Below are 21,430 nucleotides of genomic sequence, written 5' to 3'. Positions count from 1 at the left end.
ATGAGACGCCCCTCATTAGCATAACGATGACGGCCGTGCCTGGGGAAGACCAATGGGGGCGAGCCTAATTAGCGGGTTCCAGGGCTCCAACCCCCTCTCCGGAGGAGGGGGACGCGCGCGTGGAGTGTCCCCAGGTCCCCCAGCTCCTTCTCCTTGGCCGTCTCCAGCCAGGTAGGCGGGGTAGAAATGGCACGTTCCGGGAGAGGGAATCCCCGCTCCCAGCCCCAGGAAAGTCCTAGTCTTTTTTCTCACTGGCTGAAAGCAAGGGAGGTGTTTCCCTGATCCTGGAAAAGAATGAAGGGCCACTTTAGGCCGCTGCAGAGAAACGATTAATGCATGGAGGATGACATACTAGGAAATGAGGGCTGCTGCTACCCGTGGTGCTGTGGGCTTCCAAGTGGCCTGCACCTTGCTAGGTGTGCTCATGTTAGTGGCCCACGCGGTCAGAGGAAGGGTGAACCCGAGGGTCCACAGCCTGTTCTTCAGTATGGACCGCAGCTTATGGGAACCTGCTGTGTATAAAAGCCCTAGTCCTATTTGCCTATACTGTTTTTCCACCAAGAACCGATTCCATCAGGGTACGTACAGACACCAAATATTTCCCCTCTGAGAGACTCGGGCCTGAGGATACAAGACTGTATCACGGCCCGTGCCCTCCGGAATCTCATCGTTTGCTTGCAGGAACAAGCTTATAAATGAAGTGATACAATATGAGACACAGTAATCAAGCAACATATAAAGAGTTTTGGAAATACCTGTGAGATAACACACTTTTTCATGCAGGGAAGGGTCAAGACATAGAAAGTGAACTAAGTCTTCTATGCTAGTTTGCAACTTACTCAAGGGAAGGGAAGAAAGCAATGGAGTGAGGAAAGAGAAGCCTATGAGTAGAGGCAAAGGGATATTTTTACAGAACGTTATTAATTCAAGAAGAAATCAGCAAAAAGGTAATAGCAGATAAAATAGAACGAGTACCTACCTAAATCTGAAGAAAAAGTGGAAATAGATGTCTCTGTCGTCCAGATCCAACCCATTCTTCCAGACCCATCTCAAATGACATCTCCTCTATTAGATTTCCTGATGCGTCCAGCTGGCTAAAATGCCTTCTTCCTTTGAACCCTTCATACCCTCTGTGAGTATTTTGCTTGTAGTGCTTATTATATTATGGCCTGCGGTACATTTTTCTACATCTTATCCCCCTTCCTGTGGCTTATCTCTCTAGCACACTGCATTCAAAGTGAGTAAAATCTTAACAGTGTTCAGATTTATTAAAAGCTTTTAAAGATAGTAAATTAATCTTTTTTCACATTTGCTTTAGCTCCAAAGTTGTGTATTTATTTATGTTTTTTTGCATGAACTTTTGTCATCCCTTTGCCAAATGAGAAAGTTATATCACTACATTGTTAGTTGGGGGGAGATGGGGCAGGAAGAGAGAGAGAGAATGTCTGTTTTATATTTTGGACCTTATCATCTGCTATTAAGATAGCTCTGTGAAGTTTACTTTTTTTTTTAACATTCCAGGCTAATATTTATATTTTTATTTGTATTATTATAGTCTGCCTTTATATATTTGGCAGAAATCTGAAATATTTATGTATCAGTAACAGACTCAGAAGCAAGACACTAAAAACAGGAAAAAAATAGCTGTTGAGTGTTAGACTTCTGCAGTGCTAGAGATTAGAGAGTAAAGCAAAAGCATTTGACTTAAAAGAAAGCTGTGCTATGCAGCAGCTTCCCACTAGCTATTTTACATTCAGTAGTGTATATATGTCGATGCTACTCACACTTTGCCCCAGCCTCCCCCTCCCCCTCTATCCTCAAGTCCATTCTCTATGTCTACCTCTTTATTCCTGTCCTGCCCCGAGGTTCATCAGTACCATTTTTAAGATTCCATATATAGGTGTTAGCATACGGTATTTGTTTTTCTCTTTCTGACTGACTTCACTCTGTATGACAGACTCTAGGTCCGTCCACCTCACTACAAATAACTCAATTTCATTTCTTTTTATGGCTGAGTAATATTCCATTGTATATATGTGCCACATCTTTATCCATTCATCTGTCGATGGACACTTAGGTTGCTTCCATGTCCTGGCTATTGTAAATAGTGCTGCAATGAACATTGGGGTACATGACTCTTTTTGAATTAGAGTTTTCTCAGGGTATATGCCGCTAGCGCAGTAGTGTGAAGCAGTTATACTCCAATAAAGATATATTTGTTTAAAAAAAAGAAAAGAAAGCTGTGCACCTTATTTTGGTGTCACCTTTATGGCAGTCTTAATTATTTGGCTTCCAAGTGCCCAGAAAACATTTTAAGAGGGAGCAAATACCTCAGAAAGAAAGAAAAAAAAATAGAATAAGTAAAAACTTGCTCAACTAGTAGTGTCATAGCCCAGCTGTTAAGGATACAAAGGGTACAAAGGACCCTACTGTGTCAAAGCAGGTGGAGACCACTATGTGCCTTAAAATTGTCACAGTGAAGAATCTTATCTTTCTAAGTTTAAGAAAATTGAAAGAATAATGCAATCTAACAAATACTATCCTGACATTCTTAAAATATAGCAATATTTGGACATTGAAACTTAAATTTATAATTGGAAGATCCTTTGCTCTCCATTCTATTTTTTTGTCAGTTTTCTGAAGGCAGACTTTTCACTTTTTGTCATTAATTTTGACTTTTAGCTCTCCCACCTGTCTTTCTATACTTTTTCCTCTTTTTTGTCATGTCGTGTCATGTCATTTCCTGCTGTTAAAATATATTTTCCTCTTTCACTCTTTTTATCTTGGTTTCCTTTTTTCATTGTGCTCTTTTAATGTCCTATTTCATAGACTCTTTTTCTCTGTGTGTGTGTGAAAGCTTTCATCCTACTATAACATGAGATTAGATTTTTAGAAACATTTTTAAACTTGGTTCTGTACATTACAATTTTGCACCTTACTCACTGGTGTTCTTAAGCACCCTAACCAACATCTAGTGTAGATTAGAGCAATAGACTAATTTGGTCCCATACTACTAAGAGAGTACTCACCAAAAATCTTCTGAATTACAATGGTGATGGAGTAGAGCATGTTAAGAATGAGAATTAGGGAGAAGATTCATTCCCTAGTTTAAGAATTTTTCTTTCCAGAAAACACATTTGAGAATATCTTCTAATTTCTTCCTTTTCTTTAAAAGAAAAAAAATTGTTTTTTTAAATCTTTGATTTCCAGTACACTGATTGATTATATTAATATTTAAATATAAAAAGAAATGAGAGTCATTCCCATGAGTGAAGAATGATTTTACTTACAAAAAAAAATTTCTTGATAATTATCTTGTGAATAATGAACATAGTTGCGAGTATAGAATATGATGGGGTTTTTTTACCCAAAAAGTATATGCATATTACCTATGTTATTTTTATGACAACATTTTCAAACTGTCAATGATTATGTCTACCTAGACCTGTAAAAGCTATTTGAAAATAAATTTTAAATAGAAAAAAATAACTTTCTATGTGTTAGACTACCTACTTCATAGATGCTTCATCTGTGTCGGCAGAAAAAGACAGGATAATCCACATCTATTCAGCATCATTAAGCTACATAGCAACATCTCAGTGTAACGGAGAGAGATGTGTTCAATTAATTTTTTTAAACAAAGATTCATGGAGTAGTTACTATGAATTGAACCTCTCATAGTCTTAATGGGGGAGAGGAAGACCATCCAATAGTTACACTAGAATGTGGCAGGTCACACTAATTTGCACTGGCAGGCATGTTGCTGAGAAGCACAGAGAGACATATTCTGGTTTTGGAAAATCAGGAAAGGCTTTCTGGAGGAGCTCACATCTACACTGAAGAATGAAAAAAGTGAGTGAGTAAGAGAAGCATCAGCAAGTATACAGGTACAGATAATGGATATAAGAAAGCAATGGTAATTTGAGCTCAGGGTCTGTATTTAGACGGGGAGGGGGCAGAGAGGAGGGAGAAAAATTGGCAGGAAGATTAGCAGCCAGGAGCTGCCTTCATTTATCATCTGGAGAGGCCAGGCAGGCCATGCCAACAAGTTTGGGTTTCAACTTGTAGACAATGATGAATCTCTTGAGGATTTTTAAGTAAGTAAGTGACAAAGTCCAGTTTATGTTTGGAAAGACCACCACGGTTAGCAGTGCAGATGATTGATTGGTGGGGAGGACAGGAAGGGAAGAAAGGAGACCATTTATGAGCCATACAGTATGTCAGGAGAGATATGCCAGTTGTCTGAAATGAGGCAGTGGTTACAATGCAGATGTAAAGGAGAGGACAGATTTGTAGGAAATTAGGAAGTTGGTACTAGCAGGACTGGATAAGTGAGAGAGTATGAAATTTATTGGGGAGTGAAGAATCGATGATACTTTCTAGGCTTCTGGGATGAGTAAGCAGGTGAAGAGTTTACTGGTGGGTGAGATAGGAATATAGAAATAGGTTTGAGTGAGAAAATGAGTTCACTCTGAGCCATCTGCAAAAGGGAGAAGTCAAGAAGGTTTGAATCTGTGGGTCTGAATATAAGGAGCAAATTCTTATCCAGACAGAAAAAATCAGGAAGCATCATATAGAGGGATAAATGCACCTGACTCGAGGCACTGGGAGAGAAGAGCTGGGCAGACACTGAGCCTGTAAAGGTTCCCGGGAAAGGGGATGGGCTGGAGAGGTGGAAGGGATGACAGAAGGGAATTCAGCTTCTAACCCCAGCGTAGAGACGGGTGTTTCTCTATTTTCTTAATTAGTTTTATTCTGTGACCCTTGATTCAAGCTAAAATAGATTCTATCTACAGGAAGAAAAATGTAACAAACCCTGCCCTATATTCTAAGCATGTCCAGCCACATGAGCAGAATAATTTTTATTTCAGCAACACTGAAAAGAGGAAGCAGTAGAGAGAAAAGGAAAAGGCAGACTATCACAACTGATTCACCAATTCCACCTGAAAAGCACAGGTAAGTAGTTTAGAGGAAGGCCATCTGGAGATTTATGAAGATATTGTGGTAATTAACATGATTTACCCAACACTTCTAGTGGTTTTTGTCATTCTAAAATTAAAACTTGTCCGAGAGGCAAAATCTGTGTGTGTACTTTACGGTGTAAGCTTGTCAGGAGTTGTATTAATTTAATATATTAATATAATATTTTATTATGAATATATTAAGAGCAATGTCCTCTGTGAGCTTCCTCCTTGCTTCCTTCCCTTTTCTCAAAGCTCTCCCTCAACACACATCTTATTCAGCGTCACTCTTAATGATAACACACATCAACTCCCTTTACCTGCTTCTAAACTCTCTTCCTTTGACTGAATTTTTGGAGGAAGAACACAGAGCCAAAGGGGGAATTATTTAGTATCAAATGTGATTCAATACCTTCGAAGGATGTTATCTGACAATAATCCAGGAATCATACCCACATGAGTCTTCTACCTACAAAACAAATATATTTTCTGCAGGGAACAAAATCTCCAGCAGGTTTGGAAAACTCCAGTTCTCATCTTCGATCTACCCATCCTTATGTTGCTAGGGTCCCAAATCCAGCTCTCGGGTAGATCAGAAGAAGCACCCTGTTCATGTTCGTTCCTCCACCTTCACCCTTGTCATCTCCAAACCTTCTAAAGCAAGTAATGGCAGCTACAACTTGGCCTTTTTCACAAGGGTTGTCAATTAGTGGGTGATCAACAACCGTCTAGTGAGTGAGTGAGAAGCTACATATGTGAATGGATTAGGTCGTATCCTTGTCATTCTTCAAGCATAAAAACGCACAAATGCTAAAAAAATTAATAGCTGTGGTGTAACTGTTATGTGCCAGATATTATGTAGGAGATTCACAACAATTATGAAAACCAAATAATTTTGTCCAGTTTTGAAAGATAGGAAAACTTAGGCTCAGATAATATCACCCAGATAGAAGGTGCTAGGCCAAGATTCAAAACCTTGATCTTCTGACTCCAAAGTGCATGTTCTTCCCAATAGAGCTGAGAAAGAAGGTTTATGGTCAATAACTAGTAGATATCTGTGTTTCCCGATTGGTCATCTAAATTAAAATAAAATTATAAAATTGCCCAGTCAAAGTCCTACAGATCCACCATCATTTACCTCCTTTTCCACCTGAGGGACTTCCCATCACTTGTTTGCTTTCCCTGAACTGTATTCCCCCTTCTTGCCACGGCTGCCTCATAACTTCCTTGTCGCGTCATCAGAGAAGACTCTTCTCATCATCCAACACAGAGATGCTCTTTGTGTTTGTGTTTCCCTAGTCCTGCACTCCCACTATGATCGATATAAGCTCTATGAGGGCAGGGGCCTTGTTGATCTTGTCAATGCAGAACAGTGCCTGGTATATAGTATGGACCCCAAAACAGAGTTTGCTCAATGATAGAAAGGAAAGTAAGGCGGAGTAAAGGAAGAGAAAATGATTCAATAATCTTGTTGAATAATTGCCTAGATTTTTCAATTCCAATATGGGAAAATTGCATTGCACATATAGATATTATTTTTCCGTGTGTGTGTACACATGCATGTGCATGTGCCATGCTTAACTAAGTAAGGCATGCCAATTTAAAAAGCGTTTTATCACAGCCTTATGTTAGGTGTAATATGTCCTCTCTCATGAGGGTGTGATTTGAGAAATAGAGTAATGCTTGCTTGCAAGAAAGAAAAAGCATATGGGGTATGATCTTTGCAATTAAAATGGTTTTACTCGTATCGAAACATTGTCATTAATTTTTTTATTGATTCCTCCTATTTAGAAATTTAATTTACAAGGAGGAAAACTTTTGGTGATTTCTGTATTATTTCTATAATATATTAACAGCTTACACGGTTACTGTATGTCCATTTCAGTGTTAAAAGTGACCCCAGACTCATTTGTTTAAAATTTATAATAATTTGACAATATTTTATATTAAGAGAATAGATATTCTTCTCATTTTGAAGATGATTAGATAGAGGAAATGGAAAGCTAAAATAAATCACTCAATACCCATTTCACTATAAATGACATGGAAGTCCAATTTTCCTGATTATTATGCAGTGTCCCTAGGCTATGAGCTAATAGTAGTAATTTTCATTGCAAATAACATGATGGTGTAAACACAGCACATAATAAAAAAATCAAAGAAATTAGAAAAATCTCACACTTTTTTTCACAAATAATAGTGTTAGATACATTGAGGTTACTGGTGTTTATGAATACATAAGACTCTGGACACTCATGTATTTTCTTTAGCTACAGTGTTATATTGTAAATATTATATTGCTTTCATATACCAAATTTTGATCTTATTTTCAGATAGCTCTCCACTTTAAGGTATTAAATAGTAGCTCTGCATCCATTGCCATCTTGATTTGTACCATTTGAGTATACAAATTATAAAATGTGTATTTACTGTACATTTTTCTATTGTCATATAAAAATAAGAATGAAACAAAACTAAAATACTGATACTAATGACAAGATGTTGAATACTCGTACTAGGGATTGAGAAAAGAGAGGGAATCATTAGGCACGACCATTAGCAGCAACTGCCCAGCCTCAGTTGAGCCTTCTATATTCAGTCTTCAGGAAAAGGACAAAATTATAGAAAATTAGATATATCTTTGAAGAGGTTGCAGTTTAAAAGGTGATATATTATTAGTGATTTCACACTTGGTAGGTATCTGAAAAGCTATTATTTGAAAGTAGTGAGTCAGTATGTATCTCATTTTCAATGTAAATGCTACCTTTTTTACCCCTAGGTCACTCCAGCCCCAGGGGTACAAAAGTTGTATCCTATCTTTTACACACACACACACACACACACACACACACACACACACAAATAAAATCTTAGTAAATCCTTTCCTGCAGTTCCATCATTTAGGCTCTGAATTCCAGAAGTGGGCATAGTTTGGCATAAAACCTACCCTTTCCCTTGACCTCCCCGCATACCTGGTCCCATTGCCCACCAGCCCATCCACCCAGCTACCTGAAAAGCAATATTCTTTGGTGATCAGGTGTACACGTTCTGAGTCTGGACTGCTTGGATTTACACCCTGACACTGGCATTTATCAGTTGCTTGACCTTGGGCAACTTAACCACTGTGCTTCAGTTTCCCCATCTACGAAATGGAATACTTAGAGCACTTATTTTTTGAGGATCAAATACATTAACACGTCTAATTATTTTAGAAGGGTGTTCACCACATACTATGCCATTGTTATTACATGTGTTTTTCAAAATGTAGGCATCCGCATTTTTAGAAGTCTTTTCCTTAATATAAACTCGTCTTTGCTGTTTAGCAACTAATGAATTTAATTACGCGTTTCCAATTTCACACAACTGGTTGAACAGCTTTGATTACCTTTTAAGAGATAAACTAAAATATGTACCCTCAGAGCAATTGAAGCAACGTAAAAATATACTAAAATTAAAAAGAAAAAAATATCTGGCTGCTCAGTGATTCTTCTGAACTCCCATGGAAATAATAAATATGGATAATCAGAAAGTACCTTAAATATTCTCTAGTTAGAAGCCAGATCACGGAGGCTTTTAAAATTAAAACAAGCATCTTGAATTATTTTCACATGCAAAGCAGAAAAAAATACGCACCATATTGAGTTCAGATGCAATAAGCTGTACATGTGCTACAGAGCTCCATGAGAAATGCAGTTTTTACACTGGCTTCACACAAACTTTACAGTTGCAGAAAATAAGGATATGGCAAAAAGCAATCTGGAAATGTCATAGCCAAATCAATAATTAGGAGGAAAGGTGACCACCTCCTACTCAAATATCAATATAAAATATATTGAAATACTGATTAGTGTGAAGAAATGCAATATATATTTGAGAATATTACGATGAACATTTTTAACAAGGCATTCACCCAGATTTAGGAAACATGAATAAGAAACAACTTTAACTTGTCCTTTGCACTTCTATTTCTTTTTGTTTTGCCTCTAAGCCTATACACTCACTTGGATTTAAGCCCTGAGAAAATCACCACGTTGCATAGGGTAGTACAGAAAACCTGAATGCTATTATATGTTAATGACCTGACAGCCAAAGTGAGTTTTCAACTAATTTCTTGAAACATTAGTAGATAAATTTCCTAGGAGTTGACTACCAGATTCTCTAAGATCATGATTTCTCTGTGACTTACCTGTTTTACTCAGTCTTTCCAAAACAATTTATCCAGTTTAATTATACTAGAACATGGTTCAGATAGGACCAAGACTATAAAAGTAATAAATCAAATAGCTTTGTTTTGAAATTTCCCACCTTCTCATTTTCTTTCAATGCTTTTTTGCTTTGCTAAGGCTCAGCTCCCTGATCACAGATGAAAGACCGATTCCAAATTCCTAGGTGAAATTCAGTTGTTAGAAAGAGCAAACTAGAAGCTAGGTCTTTTATGCTAGAGTCATGTGAGAGCTAGTGAGTAGGAATGAATCAAATAGGAAAGAAAATAAAGTTGCCAAAATCGTAACTCAGTAGTAATAAAGAGACCATGTTAGAGATTCTGCAGAAGCTGAATTGGATTCTAAAGAAGATCCAGGTCAGTAGGTCAAGTCAAAAGTGAAATGAGGATGCTCAGTACAGAGGAAATATTCCAGGTACTAGGTCTAGTTAGATAGAGCAAGAGGAGTTATAGGAAGAGGGACATCAGAGAACATTAAGGTGAATATGACATATCCAGATTAGCAGATTATTAATTCTCATGAAAGGAGATTTTGACACTTAGTCAAGGCTAAGGGCCAAAATAAGCTGGAGTATCACTTAGGATGTCCTTGATTATTAGTAACAAAATACCTGATCTACTATGCCATAAAACATTAAAGAAGTGTATTATCTCATATATGGAAAAATCGAGAAGTAGAACATCTTTAGCCAAAGCTTGATGTGGTGACCTAATGGTACCACAAAAGACTTAGTTCCTCTGCATTTAATTGTCCTGCCTTCTATATTCCTTCCTGTGATTTCAAGATGCTTGAAGAAATTCAGAGGACTATTTCATTCACTTCCAACAGAAACAAGAGAACATCTTGAAACCTAGGATTCCAAGCAAAACTTGAAACTGCCAGAGTAAATATCCTGGTGTTTGGTTTTCCAATCTGCAGCTAAAGAATAAAGATCACTGAAATAGCCTTGTCTTATGGTTTGTTCTTTCCTCCAGTTCTCTTCAAAACAAAACAGAAGAGGCTTCAGGGACTCTGCACATACTTAAAGTAGAAATGCAAATCCTTTCCCAAGATTATATTGCAATCAGGATATTGAAAGAGTACAGCCCAGCTAATTATATTGGACTTAAGTTTTGCTCTACCAACATCCTGTTTTTGTACATAAAAGTCCTACTGTTCTCATTTGATCACAGTGGAATTCAACACACATTCTTACATAGCTGCATGATCCAAGTTGGGTCAAAGAGTATGGACAATGGGAAAGGCGAATCTTTCATGTATGGATATTGGGAGTGAGCAATTCTCTTTCTGCTGGGGTTTCTAAGAAGTTATGTGTGTCCTTCTTGTAAATAACTTGGAACTGACCGGACTTTTGCAGCAATACAAGATATTTTTTAAGCTTCTGGGGCTGGCCATAACTAAAGTAAGCATCATTCTTAGAATACTCAGTCATAGGAATCAATAAGCTCTCTTTTTTTCCTTAAGATGGTTTGAATTTCTATCATTTGCACCTGAAAAAAAAATCCTAACCAATAAATAAACTTATGTCACATATGACAATCTCCTCAATCCTGCTATGAATAATTACCAGTCCTTTTTTTGGTCCCATACCAGAATCATTTCCTAATAAAACTAAGTAGTACAACAACTTTACATTTTCTTTCTCAGCAAATTTCACTGCTGTTTGGATGGTAATTTTCACATCATTGGCATGGACTAACATTCCATATGCGAGTCCCAAATTTTACATTCTGCAGTAATCAAATATCCACCACAAAGCAGCAGACCACCTGATCCCACAGAAAAATGTAAAATTGCATGATAATAACAGACTTTAAGAGATGAGCAAATTAGAAAATATTTTTACTGACCAAAGTTTTACCCAATTTCAGAGAATTAAACATTGTTCCCTTCTGTAATTTTATCTATTTTATTCCGTAATGCCAACTGAAAGAACAACTAAATATAAAAAATAGGGACTGCTATATCTTCCATGGGAACAGGAAATAGTCACAGTGCAAATCACAACCTCCAAAAAGAAATTAAAGAAAAATATTATTGGGACCAAAATGGCAAAAGGTGACAAGAGCAAATGCAAACTCCTAGAGACACTTTAAATAGTGCAGAGGTCCTTCAAAGTAGAGAGAACAGCTCTAAAAGGATCAAAGATGCCTGGAATGGAGGTGTGAGCAGAGTACAGGTGTCTAAAGCAAGCCTGAGAAGTGAGGGAAGGCTAAATAAGAAGATTCATACATACGTCATCTTTTCAGGAAGCAGACAAGAAGACAGAGCATACACCACAGTCATTGTGGTGACAGCTAATCAAAGTCCATGAAAATAAATGAATAATGGTGAGATATATCATAGACACCTGAAACATAGGGCTTTACTGTGAAAACTCAAGATTTTCTGCTTACCAGACATGGGAAAGGTAATAATGAGTGGAAACATTTACGAAGGAGACGACAAAACAGAGGTGATGAAGATGTGTCCTGAGCTTCCACTGCTTTAGTTTACATCTCTCAGCTTTAATATATTTCAGCAGATACTTCAACCAGATATATGTGCCCCATTCAAAATTAGTAAAAGTCAGAAAGAAATAAGCGTGGATGACATACTCATAGGTAAAAAAAAATTAAACATGTAGGAAAAGAGCAATGTAAGAAGGGCAAGAAAACCATCAACAAAATGAAAAGGCAACCCATTGAATGGGAAGAACCTATTTGCAAATGATATGCCCGATAAAGGGTTAATATCCAAAATATACAAAGAACTCATACAGCTCAATAGCAAAGAAAAACAATTTGATTAAAAAATGGGCAGAGGACCTGAACAGGCATTTTTTCAAAGAAGTCATACAGATGGCCAACAGGCACATGAAAAGATCTCAACATCATTAATCATCAGGGAAATGAAAATCACCTGGTCAAAGTTAATAGACCAATGACAGAATGGGAATCTGACATTTACAATACCTAAAACCAATGAGGGGTAACTTTAGAATATATTAGAAATATATGATACAAGAAATTTCTGCATATTTACAATGAAATGTATGATTTCTCATTAAAAACATAAAAAGGATATGAACAGGAATTTTGTAGGAAGGGAAAGGAAAAAAGCTAATAAGTATATGAAGTATAGAAAGAGATGTTTACACACATTAATAACTAGAGCAATGCAAATTAAAACCATAGTGAGATATGAGGATACAGGGAACTTCATGTGCTGTGTGGGAAGAGAGACAGGTGTAGCCATTCTGAAGAGCAGGTAAAGTGACTTTGGACTAGAGAGTAAGACTGTCTCCACTGCTTCTGGACTTCAATTTTAAAAAATACATAATACGCTTAAAGTAATGATTACATAGCAAAAAAAGCGCAAACCAATATTTTTGAAAATATTGATTTTCAAAGATGGATAAGGAATTTTACAAAGATAATGTTCTATTTCTTAAGCAGGGGTAGGTTTGTTTCATAGTAATTCTTCATTATATGTTATAAATAACAGTGCATACGTTTTAGATGTTGAATACAAATTTTAGGGGGGAATGGGAAAATCTGCATATCTTTGTATACCAGTATAGAAAAAAAAACTTGAGTAGTATAAAACTGTTAAATAAGTTACCTTAAAGTAACTTAAACAGTGCATTTTCACTACAAATCCACAGAAAATTACTAAAATGAAAAAGTCACACAACACTGAGAAGGATTTAGAGAAACCAGAACTCTCATTTATTGCTGACAGAAATGGACATTGGTGCAACTACTTTAGACAACCCTTTGGCAGAATTGACTAAATCTGAACACATGTATATCCCACCATCTAACAGTTCCATTCCTAGTTATATCTTTTTATGGGAAATGTATAAAAATGCCCAAGGCAACACTATTTGTAATGGTCAAAAAAATACCCAAATGCCTATTAACAGCTGAATGGATAAATAAATTGTTGTTTAGTCACCAATTGAATATGATACAGCACTGAGAAAGAACAAAGTACAACTACCCAGAACAAGGAAAAGGAATCTCACAAACATAAAGTTGAGGGAAAGAAGCTACAAAAGAGTGCATAGTATATGATACCATTTATATAATGTACAAAAACACTAGTTTTAGAAGTCAGGATATGGAAGAGGGACTTCTAGAATGTTGGTGATTTTCTGTTTAACGACCTTGTGTCGGGTACAGTCATGATCCATGATCAATTATATATAATTCTTCAATAAGACATTTTATCAAGAAGACCTTGCTAAATAGGCTTATAATCACTACCAAGATTTTTTTAAGAAGCATCATTAAACATACGACAATGAGTCAAAACTCTACCATCCTTTCCGCATAAGTACAGTCTTTGACACCTGAAGGTATGGAAATTTAGTCTTCTTTCAAACGGCTCACAAAATGTAGTTCAGATATGATTATTCAAACTATGCACGCCTCTTTTCATTTGATATGGCACTCTGTAAGCAAATGCTTTTATTAATAAAAAATAACTTCGTGTCATGTTCCATCTGTCTTTGTTTCTATGTGAAATTTCATTTACCAAAGAACTTCTTTGTTTTCCCTCCTTTAAAAAACAAGCAAAACTATTTTAGCTGTTAGAATAGTGGTTACTGCTTGGGGAAGGAATGGAATATGAGGAGGCTCCTAGAATGCTGGTGTTGTACTGTTTTCTTATCTATATGCTGCTCACATTGGTGTATTCACATTTATAAACTTAGTTTGCATTATGTATATGATTTGCACATTTTCTGTATCTGTGTTATAATTTAATAAATATGTATATTTTTAGAAAAACAAGCTTAGGAGAGGAGATTGGTGGAGGATATAAAGGCTATTGACACTTTCTCTGTCTCTGTGCTATATGAATGATTAAAATACCACATCTTATTTTGTAACTTAAAAGGTAAATAAAATTACATTTAAGTTAGTTAAAAAGTAAAAAGCATCCTGTGGGCATCCTGGGGACAAATCATGCAAATGAGAAAATAAGAATAATATTAAAGTCTTGCACATAATCATATGTTTAAAATGAGTGAAATAATGTTTATGAAGTCCTTATGAAAAAGAAGTGCAATTCAAGACTTTTTTTTAAGACTTTTTATATTCAGTCAAGTTGACATTTTAGTATAAAAGAAATAAATTCATGAATATGCAAGAAATCAAGGAATAGAGTCCAAATGCCTGTCTTTAAAATTTGATTATGAACTTCAAGGAAAAAAATCAAAATTAAGATCTCGATAACAGAGAAGCCACAGTTGGAAAATACCAGTGATTAAAAAAAAATACACTCAGATATAAAACTAAGATTTGCAGAAAATGGAAAAATTAGTTATGAAATTGAACATAAATGTTAGAACCACAGAATACATGTTAAACCGAAGACAACCAGGAAGTGATGAAAGGAGGGTGTTGGAGGTACACAGCAGAACTGACACAGTTTTTATATTAAAAACATGCCTGGAACATGACTTGGATGATAAAACGAGAGCTGAGGTGACTTGTGTGATCTCAAGGCAGAAGCTTTAAGAAACTGTATGCAATTTGCATCTCTTTCCCTCTGTCCTAGTGACTGGTAGTCCCACATGGCCTGGACCCTGGGGCTAGAACAACATGTACTGTCAATCTATGGGTTGCCCATTAAAAACAAGTAGCATGAATGAGAGATAATATAAACAAGTGTAAACTATTGTTACAGAAACATATTTATAAAACATAATATTCATTTAAATGTTTTGCACTTTGTATATTGTTTGTACAATTACAATATTTTGTATATGTTTGCATTTTGTGTGTTTGTATTTTTACATATAAAAACAAATAGAAATATCATCTTCAGCCATTGAGATTCTAGGATATCTATTGCTGCCACTTTATCTAGCTGCTGGGAGGGACACTTGGGGCTCTAAAATGTTCCAAGGCACGGTGCTGACTTCTGGAACCTGGCAGAAAAATAGGCCTTCAGTATTCCCACATATCAGGAAAATATTAGTTGACAATCAAAAATCATCAAACACACACAGATTCTTGCCTTCAAGAGTGAGAATGATCAAAAACAAAAACCAAAAGATTGACAATCACATGGACTTTAGATATTGAAATTATCAATCGAAGAATATAAAATGTATAAATGTGAATAACCCAAAATGCATGTGAAAGAGAAATAGAGGAAATAAAGAGAAGGCATAATGTATCTCTAATCTGAGTCTGAGAAAGAATATATAAAAGGAAAAAGAGAGAACTCTTGAAGAGATCATGGCTGAGAATTTTTCAGAACAAATGAAGATAGGAAGCCAGGAACACAGAAGGCATGTAAATGACTAAATATGCATCTACATCTTGGCATATATTCATAAAACTTAAGGACACCAAAGACAAAGAGAAAATTTTAAAGCAGGCAAAGATAAATGACAAATCACCAACAAAATGAAGACTACTAGACTTAAGATGCCTTTTAAGCAAAGATGGAAACTATTAAGGTGGTGGAATGCTCTCTTTATATAGCTAAGAGTAAATAAAATCAGCCTCTAATTGAGAACGTAGAAATACTATCTTTGAAGAAAAAATATTAAAAAATTATTTTTAGATAAAAAACTAAGAATTTACTAAAAATAACCAATTCAAGTAATAATCTCACCCAGAAACACCTTCACTGACACACCCAGATATAAAGTCTAGCTAAATATTTGTGTTCCCCGTGACCCCATCAATAAATACATATAATTAACAATGAATGTTTCTATAAAATAACAACAGAAGGATAGTCTAAGGTGCAGTTAAGTTGGTAAATCTAGATATATTTAAACAAATATTGTTTTTTTAATTTATAATAATTTTTAAATAGCAGTGTTGAAGGAAACTTGTTTAATTAGTGAACAATAATAGCATGTAAATTGGGAAAGGCATAAACAGATATATTAAGTATTAAAATGTTCCCTTGTTGAAAGGTGAGTAAAATATGGATTAACTTCATATTTATAAAATTTAAAGGTAATCATTTAAATAATAAAAATAGAGGTAGAAAATTGAATAAGAAAAGGAAACTGAAAAATGAAATCTTGCTATTTGCGACAACATGGATGGATCTAGAGGATATTATGCTAAGTGAAATAAGTCAGACAGAAAGACAAATACCTCATGAACTCATTTATATGTGGAATCTAGAAAACAAAACAAAAGGAAAACAGACATATATACAAAAAACAAATGGGTGGTTGCCAGAAGGGGTGGTGGAGGGAAGGGTGAGCAAAATAGGTGAAGAGGATTTACAGGTACAAACCAGTTAGATAGTAAATAAGCATAAAGAATATGGTCAATAATATTGTAATAACTTTGTATGGAGACAGATGGTTACTAGACTTGTCATGGTGATCATTTCATAATGTATGCAAATGTCAAAGCATTATTTAGTACACCTGAAACTAACATAATATTGTATATCAACTATATTTCAATTTAAAAAAAAGAGTAGTTTCCAACCACCCTTTCCCTTCTCCTATGAACTGTTGTCAGTGACAACCATCATGTTGTACTGCCCTATATAAGTTGAGTTCCACACCAGACACTCTTTTTAGACTTTAGTACTTGGATAAATTTTCTCTCAAAAAAAAAAAAAAATCAATGTACTTTCATTTCTTAGAAAAGGCGTTTTCATCTATTTTCACACTGAATTTGCAGTTGTTAAGGAGAACTATGTGAACCAATGTTTCCCTTTGTTTCCTGGTTAGGAAGCTCAGTGCCAAATTTAATATTAAATTATTGTACTATGGTAATAAAGTTTTTGCTTCCTATAAAAAGAAAGAGAAGAACACTGAAAAATTCAGAAAATGAGAGAAATAGAAAAGTATAGAAATAGGGAATAATTATTATAAGATGGCAGGAAAAAAATAGAGACAATTGAAAATCACAATTACACTAATTGGGCTGAACTCAGCAGTGAAAAGCCAGAGTTGTTGAATTGAACTGAAAAAAACTCCATTACACTGCAAAACATTAGCAGAGGTAAAGAGGATCAGTACATAATGGCAAAATGTGTATTTAACAATTTATAAAAACTTTTAAATTTTATCTAACAACATACGAGGGAGGAAGAAAGGAGGGAAAAAAGAGAGAGGAAGAGAGATTGAGAGAGAGAGAAGAGAGCAAGTAAAATTGACAAAAGTATCATCATTCGTGTTACTTTATTATATCTCTCTTAGTAGTTGATAGAATAAACATTTTAAAAATAAGCAATTTGAAGGCTCTGATCACACCATTGACAAATTAGAACTAATAATATATACAGAATATTGTACCTTCACACTTGAAAAATATACATTTTTTCACGCACATATAGAATATTTATGAAAAGTGATGGTGTGCCATGTCATAAAAGTAGTTTTTAAAACTTTCAAATATTTGCTAATATTGGAACTTGTCTGATGACATTGCAATTAAGGAAGATAATGATAACAAAGAATGACTAGAATAAAACTACATTTGGAAATATAAAAATTAACACATGCAACTCGTGGATTATAGAAGAAATCACTATGGAACTTAGGCAATTTTTAGACATTTAAAATAGTGGAAATACTAGGTGTCATAACTTGGAGTGTTGGGTAAATGGACAGACTAAAATTCTTACATTAGGAAAGAAGTGTAAAAATTAATGAGCTAAATATCTATCTTATGATATTAAAAATAAAAAACAGACTAAATCCAACCAAATAAAAGGAAAATAATAAAGAGAAGAACAGGTCATAATGAAGTTGGAAAAACAGATGACAAATAAAGTCAAAAATTAATTTCTTTGAAATGACTAGTAAAGTAGATAAACCTTTGATAAGATTAAGATTAATCAGAACTAAAAGGAGAACGAGTAGAATTAAACACTATTAAGAATGAAGTATTGTACATAAATAATGCTACAGAGGTTAAACAAATAATGAGGCTATTATGAACAAATGTATGCCAATATATTTGAAAATACGTGAAATAAATTCCTAGAGTTCCTAGAATTCTTATTATTTAAGTAGAAGTTGATAAAAACTGATTTAAAAAGAAATAGAAAATCTGAACAGTCATAAAACCATTAAAGGGGGCTTCCCTGGTGGCGCAGTGGTTGAGAATCTGCCTGCCAATGCAGGGGACACGGGTTCGAGCCCTGGTCTGGGAAGATCCCACATGCCGCAGAGCAACTGGACCCGTGAGCCACAACTACTGAGCCTGCGCATCTGGAGCCTGTGCTCCGCAACAAGAGAGGCCACGATAGTGAGAGGCCCACGCACCGCGATGAAGAGTGGCCCCCGCTCGCCGCAACTAGAGAAAGCCCTCACACAGAAACGAAGACCCAACACAGCCAAAAATAAATAAATAAATTTATTTTTAAACAAAAACCATTAAAGACATTCAGTCTTCAGTTGAAATTTACGTGCTGATTGTAAGCAGTCCTGAGAATTCTCATTATTTCACAGCATGGACCAGGCATCCATGGACTCTGTGGACCACGGCCAGGAGCCTGGGCAAGAGGAGAGTCTCCAGAAGAGAGAATAAGCCCTGTCTCCACTTCATGTCACATATATTTAGTTTAAGGGATGCTTGCAAATGCATAACTTAATTAACAAAAAGTGTTTCAAGAAATCCCAGAAAGAACACTACAGAGAGGTCATTCTAAGACCAAAATCTGCAAACCAAGTGCTATGGGGAAAACCTTGAATGCCAGGAATGCTGTCATCAGTCAATGGTTTTGTTCCAGTCAAGCTAGTCAGATCTTTGCTATGCTATCAAAAGGGGCACAGACATGAGCCTCCAGACCATCCTGATGAGTCTCTCATACCCTGGGGAGACTCAGTAATTGTAAGTCATTCTGTTGGTTCTGATTGACACAAGCTCCTAGTGGGTTTCACGGTGTGTCTGGGAGTTGAGATGTTTGCCCACTATTTTCTGAGGATGGAGCATCAGTGAGAAGCCACGCAGCTGGATCAAGTGGGATGTGGCATAGCCGCGCTTAGGAGGGATTCAGATTTATAAGGCATTGCCTAAAAGCTTTGTAGAAAGATATTTCAGGCTGTTTGTATATGTCTGTAATAGAAAGAGGAAATTTTTTATTTACTTTCTTCCCCCTACTCATCTCCCAGGGTCGGGGATTTTTATATCCAACCAGGTAAAGTCTGAATGCCCCCTTGGGAATGAGACAGACCAATTGTCCTGTGTCCAGAATAATGAATTGTGTAGGGACATAAAGCCATCATGTTGTTCTCATAAGCAATCTATGGGGCTGAGAAGAGGGTCCATAAAACCACTTGAGGCAAACTCAGTGTCCGAGGTCATGTCTGCTCAGGTGTCCTTGTTTGAGCAATACAATCTTTGCCTCCACCTACTGAGGTTAAAGCAAGCATTTAAAATTGTTTCCTTGTATCTTCAGAGATCAGAAAAAGTACACACACGCACACGCACATACACACGGTAGATGTTACACATATTTAACAACACTGCTATGAAAAGGAGGAAGACGTACTGTTTCTTCTCAAAATTTTCTCATTCTCCACTCCCTGATTCATGTGTTTCTAGGAGTACTGCCAAGGCAGAAGGGGTATGGCCATGTGAAACTTACAAGTATTTGAAGACAATCAGATCATTTGTCCTTGCTTGTATAATCACAAATAATAAAGGCTTTGAAAATAACACTGGCATTCTTATATGGTTTCATTTTCTTGGTACCTTTGAGTGTACTATGTGGGCTACACCAGAAATAATAGCCCTATGTTCTTGATTGGGCTTTGTCAGGAAAATACTTTGACTGAAATATAGTCCCTTTACTTGGACATACATGTGTGTGATGTAAAGATTAAGTTCATGAACAAGTTATTATATCCGGTTTCATATAGATGTATTTTTAGTGTTATAGCCCTAAGTTTGTATCCAATAGCCTGACAATTTTTAGGCTTTTAGTGTTGGCCCAAGAGTCTGTGTAAAGATGAATTTCAGTTAGTGTTGAGATGATGTGCTCTGTGTCTAGAACACTTTTGATGTTCAGCCCACTTTGCAGAGCCTCACTGCTGTGGGCTATTGGTGGTCCATCATTATGCTGGAAGGCTGCATTAGTCCACTAAACGCATCCTCTTTGTGTCTAAAGGTGGATTTGTTAGGGAGGCCAAGGATGCAAGGCCCTGTTTGGCTCTTATTTGGAGGTTCCAAATAAGAGAGTCATGACTTGTAGTGAGACAATCTCTGAATCTACTGGGCAAGCTATAGGCCCTTTCATGCAGAATCCTGGAGGCTGAGGGGTACTGATGGTCTATTGCCAAAGGTTCCAATCAAAAAGCTGTGAGGCCGTACACAGATATGTGTAATATCGTGGGTTCTGAAGGAGGTATGGGCTTCAGGACAGCACTTGAGGTATTAATGTTTGGATTGATTTCAAGGCCTCTAGCTCAAGAGATTAGGCTGCCTGTCTGTTGGCTTGGTGCAGAGGCAGCAGCAAAATTTCCGCTTGTGCTATATGCTATCTGCAACATCCAAAGAAGTCGGTCAGGTGTTGGACCTAACTTCTTTGTAGCTGCTGGCTGCAGAACCAACAGTTCATCTCTACCATTTGTATTAGTCACTTAGGACTGCCATAGCAAGATACATAAACTGGGTAACTTAAACAACACGCATCATTTTCTCACAGTTCTGGAGGCTGGGAGTCCAACATCAAGGTGCCAGGGTTGGCTTCTAGTGACACCCCTCCTCCTGGCTGGTAGATGGTGGCCTTTCCTCTGTGCATGTGTGGAGGGAAGGGGATCTCTGCTGCCTCTTCCTTTTCTTACAAGGACACCAGTCCTATCGGATTAGGATCCACTCTTATGACCTCACTCAATCTTAATTACTTTCTTTAAGACCCTATCTCCAAATACAGTCACATTGTGGGTAAGGGTTTTGACGTCTGAATTTGGGGAGGTACAATTCAGTCTATAACATAACTATAAATTACAGTCCAGAAAGTTCCCAGAGTGGTAACTTGGTGGTACCGTGGACTTTGGCTTCATTCAAGGTTGATCCATTTTGTCACTTGTGCTAGGATGGCACATGATGTGATGTAAGGAGTTTTCTCAGGATAGTTACATTCAAAAATCATCATTATAAGAAAATCTGAACATACACTGAGTCAGTATTGTTTTACTATTTGTCCAGCTTATTAATGATTTGTCATTCGCATGACTTAGTTTCTTTCTTCAGAGTCACTGTTACTTCAGTGTGGAAACGATAACCACTATATGCCTCTACAATGTGAAGTGGCTCCATT

At 36.3% G+C, this 21,430-nt stretch overlaps 1 long non-coding RNA gene across 1 annotated transcript; it reads left to right on the top strand.

Moving 5' to 3' along the window:
• The first annotated feature begins 84 nt into the window (after positions 1-84).
• On the top strand, positions 85-15,916 carry LOC309643314. Its single transcript, XR_014253682.1, has 3 exons — positions 85-171; positions 1,073-1,132; positions 4,872-15,916. It is a non-coding gene; the product is annotated as an uncharacterized lncRNA (long non-coding RNA).
• The last annotated feature ends 5,514 nt before the right edge of the window (positions 15,917-21,430 follow it).

This window comes from Balaenoptera physalus, assembly GCF_965194825.1.
Source record: "Balaenoptera physalus genome assembly, chromosome: 1".
Lineage (NCBI taxonomy): Eukaryota > Metazoa > Chordata > Mammalia > Artiodactyla > Balaenopteridae > Balaenoptera > Balaenoptera physalus.
Note: the sequence above shows the minus strand (reverse complement) of the source record. Positions and strands in the feature narration are given on the sequence as shown.